Source organism: Penaeus vannamei, chromosome 9 (genome assembly GCF_042767895.1).
Source record: "Penaeus vannamei isolate JL-2024 chromosome 9, ASM4276789v1, whole genome shotgun sequence".
Taxonomy (NCBI): domain Eukaryota; kingdom Metazoa; phylum Arthropoda; class Malacostraca; order Decapoda; family Penaeidae; genus Penaeus; species Penaeus vannamei.
The window spans coordinates 16,217,382-16,224,881 of NC_091557.1; positions in this window are offsets into that span (position 1 = coordinate 16,217,382).

A 7,500-nucleotide genomic window follows, 5' to 3' on the forward strand; every position below is an offset into this window, starting at 1 on the left:
CCGAAAGAGCTCCCTGAAGGCAGCTCCCCACACCGCCCTTCACTACGTCTTCCTCTTTACTAGACGGCCCCCCCCTCCCTCTCCACCAGACAGGCCGACGCCCTCCCGTCCACCTCCCTCCTCTTCCTCCAGACTCCCTTCTTCCCTTCCACCAGCCAGAAGAAGGGTACACAAGGGGCGGTGGAGGGAAACGGGGAGGGGAGGTAAGCAGGGAGCCCCCACCCCACCTCACGTCCTCGTCAGGCGGTGTCAGCCATCTTGACCGCAATATAGCTCACCTCCTGGTCCATTTTGTTAATGATTTTCGATTTCCAATGTGGAGACGCCTGCGGCAGGAGGGCGGTGGAGGGACGTTATTACTTGTCCGCCAAGGTGATCAAACAGAGGTAATAATTAAAGAGAGTGATAAATGGCGGAGGGAGTAATTATGTTGTGCATCGTCACAAAAACAGGAGGAAAAGAAACACGAAGAAAAGTGGGAGCTAACATAAAACTTGGAATACGTAAAGGTTGACAAGTGAAAGAAGTGCAAGACGGTGGAGTGCATAAGGCAAGGCAAGGGAGAGGAATACTAAGGTAGGAAGAAAAGAAACGAAAATAGAATAAATAGAAAGAGCGAAATATGAGATCAGAGAGAGAGAAAAAGAAACTGAAAGGGGAAGAAATAGAAGCTAATTATGAGAAAAAAAGAGGGAAAATTTGATTTTTAAATGATAAACTACAGTAACCACAAGCGATGGATGACATTAATCAGTAATAACTTAGATATAACATATTTTACAATATTTTTTTCGGGAAGCACGCATGTAGGGTCGGGATGGGGTGGGTGGGGGTGGGGTAGGGAGGTGGGACGTTGTTGTAAAATCATTACGGTATTTCCCCGTAGTGAAGGTTTAGACTTAATGACGTGTAAACTGTTAGACAAATGACATTTATATCCAGCACAGGAAAGCCCACAAGTTGTTGATTTATATCAGCAAGTTAATGACCCGCTGCATATTTCAGGATAACTCGCAGGCCCAGAGAGCGTGAAGTACTTGAGGAGATGGATGTCCCCGGCTGTCACACATACAAAGGCTTCCCCGTCGCTCGCGGGGATTAATACGGCGTCTACGCATCGCGGACGACGAGGCGAAGGACCTGCACGAGACGGCACCGCGAGGGCCGCTGAGACGCGAAAGGACCTGCACTCGGGTCAGGCACGTAACATCATGTTCTCTGACGAAGAAGCATGCCCTCACAACAGACATGGTCCTCGCTCTGAGTTGCAAATTGCAAGACGGCTTTGTAGAGCCTCATCGAACAACCTAAATGCAACTGAACAACGCGTTTCCCAGCGCCGCCTCAGCCCCTGCGGCGGCGACGTCGGGCACAAGGTCGACCTGCCGAGTCGCACTTTGTAAAAAGACATTAAACGCATCCATGCTTCGGCCGGCGACAATTAATCCCCGAGGCGGTGACAAAACGCACTTAACCAACCTACATGAAGCCCCGCGTCTTGCTTCCTCTTTGATCGCTGCAAACAGCCCTCATTCACACACGCCGTCGCTCTCGGTGCCGCCCGTCACAGCAGCAGCGCTTCCCTCCTGAAGGGGGACCTGGCGTATGTGGCCGCGACTGAGACCAAAAATCTTTCTTGGAACCGCATCAAAGGAACGGAAAGCAGCTCCGCGTCGCGTTTCACGGAGGGAAAGATGTCACTTCTCAGTCACATGATATCTCAACCACATCTCTGACCTCCCCCTCCCCCCTAGGTGCCCCCTCCCCGACCGAGGCCAACGCCGGGTCACCGCTGGGAGCCTCGCGGGCAGTAAGTCTTGGCAGGAAGCACTTGATGGCACGGGTCGCGGGTGCTGCTGGCAGTGGGAGGGCTAACCATTGTTTTATGGCTCTCCTCAAGTTCGGAGGCTCGACGCCCTCCGTGAAGCAGATAAATATCCGAGGATATAGACTGGTGTTCTAGGGAGACAAGGTGCCATTACTCCCACAAACTTTATCTTTACTGTCCTGCTCGAGGAAAATTTGCTAGCCCGTGAAGACTGTTTTGTTCAGTTAATCTTTCACTCCCAGCGCTTCTCTATACGATTTATCTGATTCCGTTTTCTATATGCATTTATGAAAGCGGACGCCGTCTATTTCTTTCTTCTCCAGAATCCTCCCGCAGAACGCCCGCCCGCCTCCGAAACGGCCGCCGCAGCCACCAGAGGAGATTTACATTACCTCATCCGCGACGCTGGAAATATCAAACTAAAATCACAAATGCGACACAGGATAATTAACCGCGAACTCACACACGCTTGGGATTTCCCGAAATGATTAGTTTATGATGGATTTCTGGCTGTTAATTACGTATTACCGTTGAGTCCACCTTTCTGCTTGCGGCCCTGGTGGTGGAGGAGGTGTGGGGGTGGTGGAGGGAGGGGGAAGAGAGGGGCGGATGTAGAGGGGGAGGAGGAGAGGGCGGATGTAGAGGGGGAGAGGAGGAAGAGGAGGGGGAGGAGGAGGAGGAGAGAGGAAAGGAAAGAAGAGGAGAAGAGGAGAAAAGAAGTAGGAAAGGACATGAGGAGGTAGTGGGGGTGATGTTATGGTGAAGGTAGAGGTGGTTGTGGCAGAGAAGGTGGTGGTGATGGAGGATGTGGAGATGGCTATGAGGGTGGAAGTGATGGTGTTAGAGTTCGACGTAGATGTAGAGGTGGATGTGCATGTGGGGGTAATAGAAGAAGAGGAGAGAGAGGAATAGGAGACAGAGGAAATGAGATGGAACAAAAGGGGGGATGATGAAGATGGAGGTGAAGGTAAGAAATAGAATAGAATTAACGAAGAAACAGAAAAGACAGAGGTGGGAAGAGATGCCTCTGCAGGAGGCACCGCCGCTCCAGTCCCTCCTTCCCGAGGAAGGAGCAGCATCGGCCTCCTGTCGCCTGCCCCCCTCCCCCTCCGGCCGCCGTCACCATCCCGGCTACACCATAAACGCACTATAGTCTCCCCGTCACAATTCTCGCCGCGTCGCCTCGTCTATCAAGCCCATTTGGTCGTCGTCGTCGTCGTCTCATTCCACACGATCGTTTTTATTCGCCACGTCCATCACGGAGAATAAGAATGCGGGCGCTGGCTTATGATAAAATTAGCCGTCAACAAAGCCCGTTGAAACACGAGCCTCGTGTTGGACCCGAACGATCGTTTCTGGCAGCTGTTCCATTAGGGTTCGCTCGCTCCTGTTGTGTGGGGGAGGGGGAGGGGGAGGGGGGGGAAGGAGGAGGGGGAGGCGGTGGGTAAGTCGTGCTTGTTGCAGCGATTGTACCTTTAATCTATTATTATTATTATTACGTAGCTCCTATGTGACGAGAGAGACGACCGTCCAGGAGTAACGCGAGAATGACGTAATCAACCCCCCCCCTCCTCCTCACAGCTGAGACGGGAACGAGTATGTTACTACATTAACGTACACCCTCCCCCCCCTTCCCCACCCCCTCCCCCTTCCTCTGTGAAGTGAGCCAGTGAGTGCCAGCCTGAGACCCCCTGCCCTGTGCCACCTGTCACTCGCGCCTCGCTGCCCTGGGACTTTTGGCATCCCCAGACCTGCGCCGTCGGTGGTACCCCTCCCCTTCCCCTGTCTTGCCTTCCCCCTTCCCTCTCTTAGTCTCCCCTCCCCCTTCCCCCCTTACCCTTTCGATACCGATCATCTGTCTTTTCCGTTACGTGAGATTCGACACGCTGGCTGCTCATCTTGGGACACAATTGTAAATTCTAGAAGCTTCCGGTATGTAATTAACATTCCCCTCTTGTTACTCTAAACTGAGGCCCGAACGCACTGCTTCACAGACAACTACTTTCGTGCGACCGCCCTTCTCGGAAATATTTAATCCCCGGCTCCTGTAGAGGGACCGGGAGATAAAACACGACGGGACAGAAGGCGGCTCTGCTGAGAGGGCGGCTGGCTCTGGCTCCACTTGGCTGTGTTATGCATGTATGTATGCATGTATGTATATATGCACATGCATGCATACACATAAACACCCGTATGTGCGCGCGCGCGCGTGTGTGTGTGTGTGTGTGTGTGTGTGTGTGTGTGTGTGTGTGTGTGTGTGTGTGTGTGTGTGTGTGTGTGTGTGTGTGTGTGTGTGTGTGTGTGTGTGAGAGAGAGAGAGAGAGAGAGAGAGAGAGAGAGAGAGAGAGAGAGAGAGAGAGAGAGAGAGAGAGAGAGAGAGAGAGAGAGAGAGAGAGAGAGAGAGAGAGAGATAGAGACAACAATAAGATTTCTTTGGAGATCTGCAGCTTCTTCCTACATTCCTTACAAATTTGACTTCTTCAAAGCCACGTGACAGCCTCGCGCCCCCGCAGCCGAGGGCAGCCCTGACATCCTGATCACCACATGGCGCCTGTCATTCACACAGATACTTGGCATCACGAGGCCGCCCATCTCGCCTCCAAACACACTTTCTAATGTTGTAAACAACCCTCTCGCGCCCTGAAACATCGCTCCAGAGGCCCGCGCCCCAGCGACACCTGACGCCGCGTCGCGAGCCGTCATTCGCGCCGAAAGCAGAGCCGCCGCGGCAGACACTCGCTGATGATGGGTCCCTCAAGTACCAATTAGTCCCCTCGCTGAAGGCTTGTTTTCCTCATCATTCAGAGTCTTGTCTTGAGCTATGGTTATAAAGTCCCCTGGAGTCCCGGCCTCAGGCTACCCCTTGAGACAGCAAACCCGTCGACTTATCTGCGAAATCAAGCATCATGGCACTTGGTTTCCCGCACCGGTGCCAGACTGCTCATTGACAGATATACTCCGCTTTGACGACGAAATGTTTGCACCTTCCGTCAGATTTCGCGGCGCGACTCCCACTCTTGGGTTGCCACGGCGTAAGAACCATAACGGCGTGCGCTTGCCCAACAAGTTTACGGTCCCGATGACAAACTTCGAAAAGTCGAGTTTACTTAGCACACGTCTACCGTAACCCACACTCAAGACGTCAATCGATAACCGCTCTAATCACACAACGCCATTAGGACCAAAGTCATAGGCACAGGGGAGTGTGGGATGCGACCGGCTGGGCCAAGGCGGCGCTGAGGAGTGTACGCATGTGGGTTCGGACTGAAGGATTTATGAATGTAACAATAACACACAAATATCAACACGGGCGAGAGAGCGCCCGCCCACACGTCCCAGCTGTGGAGGGAAACTTACTGGGGTGTTAATGGAGGATCATTCACGCCCACCACGCCCACAAAGCCCCAAATTCCCGCGCCTGCAAGTACATCCCCCGGGAAGTAAATCGATCTTCGTAATCTGCTTCTTAATTTACAAGAACGTCTGTATTTCATTCCGGATTCCTACATCTAACACATGACTTCATTAATCTCCTCGGAGCTGCTAATGAAAACGAAATTGATTAGGAATGGAGCATCTGGGAAGACGTAACTGCCTATAAAGATACGGATTTTATGGATTCGTCCAGACGATACGACGTAAGTCTGATGAAACATCAATAAGTATTGCGCAAATATCAACAAAATGATTTTCGCCGGCGACTTTAGTTAATCGCCAGATATATTTCACAAGCGATTCAAACAAAAGCCTCTTAGCATTTGACGAGACGCGCCAAAACCCACTTCTGTCAAGACTAAAAATGAAATTAAAGAAGAAAGGGAGCCAGAGAGCGAGACGAAAATCGGATTCTGTCGCACATTAACGTTGAAGAAGTTCCCCCGAGCAGCGAGGGCGACACACCGGAGCCTCTGTCAGGGCTGTCGCCACGTCAAGGGCCAGCGGCCGCCCTCGGTGACGCTCCTCTAGTGACTCTGGGAAAGTCACTCGACGTCGCCTCACAAAGGTCGCGGAGTTGACGACTGACACGACGGAGATAGCTTGGCTGACGGAGAGGAGGTTCGCGGCGAATGATGGCTCGATAAAAAGGACGGAGAACAATTAAGAAAGCACTAATGGAGGTAAAGCAACGACAGAACGAGAACTTAAGGCAGAGGGAGAGCAACTTCAGACCAGAAGCCGTCTTAGAAACTCCTCGAGTCTGAAGAGAAAAACTTCAACGATATAAATAGGAATTGAACAAAGAGAGACGTCGGGATGAAGGGGGTAAGGGTAGATAAAAAGAAACGAAGAGATATAAAGAGCAGGAGAGGAGAGTAAACGCGGTTTAACGACGGCCCTAGATAAACTTCGATCAGCCTAAGCAGCTTCACACACGCGCCACGGGGAGGGAAAGGGAGGGAAGTCCCCTCCGCCCAAGAAAACGCTTTGGAGGACGAGCTGCCACGGAAGGGAACTTGTAGTAGCGGAGATAAAGGATGCTGCGGGAAGCAACTTATGATCCTACGCTCAAACTCTTAGAAGGTAATGAGGACATACGTTGCTCCGATAAGATGCTTGGGCGGTAAACGTGTCGATATTAAAGCGTCATGAGGCTGAAGCATGACGAACCTAAGGAATTTGTTTTCATAAATTGCTGGTTCTTTTGGCGCGGTCGGTCGGCTGGGCATTTGCAATCAATCACGATAATCGTTCGCCAGGAGAATAAAGAAATGGAGAGCCTTAATGCACCTTCATGGCACGTCCTCCTGCGAGCGGAGGGCGGCCTCGAGGACGTGCTTCCGAGGCGACGGACGCGGGGGCTGGTGACCCGTGGGACGAGGCGACGGACGCCAGTCGCACGCGCGCGCCGGGGGGAGGAAAAGTCCAAATAAAGAAGACCCACATGAAGGCCCGCGACGCGAACAAAAACAGCCACACCTTCTGCCTCCCGAAAACTTGGCCAATAAAGTTAATCCCCAGTGATACCAAGTTTCCACCTGGCTGGGGAAACTCTGGCTAAACAAGAGGATGAGTTGGAGTCACCGGGTGGGGCAGCTTTTACGATCACGTTACAAATAAACCAGGATTAGACGGCGTTACTTAAACCCGCCCTAGTCTTCTGCTGAACAATAACTCCGGCTGGAATGCGAACGGGAGGACTCGAGTTACCGCGCTTCCCTCCCTCGGCCGCCCTGCGCTCTGACTGGCACTGCGATTGGCACTCTGGGCTGAGCGGCAACGGAGACTGATTGGCTCCTCGAGGCTCTCGGTCACATGCCTGCGCTGACCTCGCTCTGGCGCACATGATCAGGATGCTCTGGCCGGAGTGATCGAGTGCCAGAGGTCGCATCGGAGCCGCGCCATTATTGCCTCAAAAAATGTCGAGCGTATTTCCGTCCTCCTCAGCATACGTGACTGGCCAGCTGTCCGTCGCAGTGCCAATCTTTCCAACATTCCTTCCGAGAAGATCCTCCCAACCTCCCCAGCCCCTGACTCCCCCCCCCCCCCTTCCTCCCGCTACACACGTCCCCCTTCGCACCTCGCCTCTCCCTCGCCCTCAGACCAAGGGCCTCGCCGTACTTCAAGTAATCCTCGAATGTTTACACTTGTCCGCCGCACACAAGGCTAAGGTTGGGTTGGTGGGGGCTAAGGGGAGGGGGAGGGGCGGGGAGAACACATTGGGCCTAGGATCG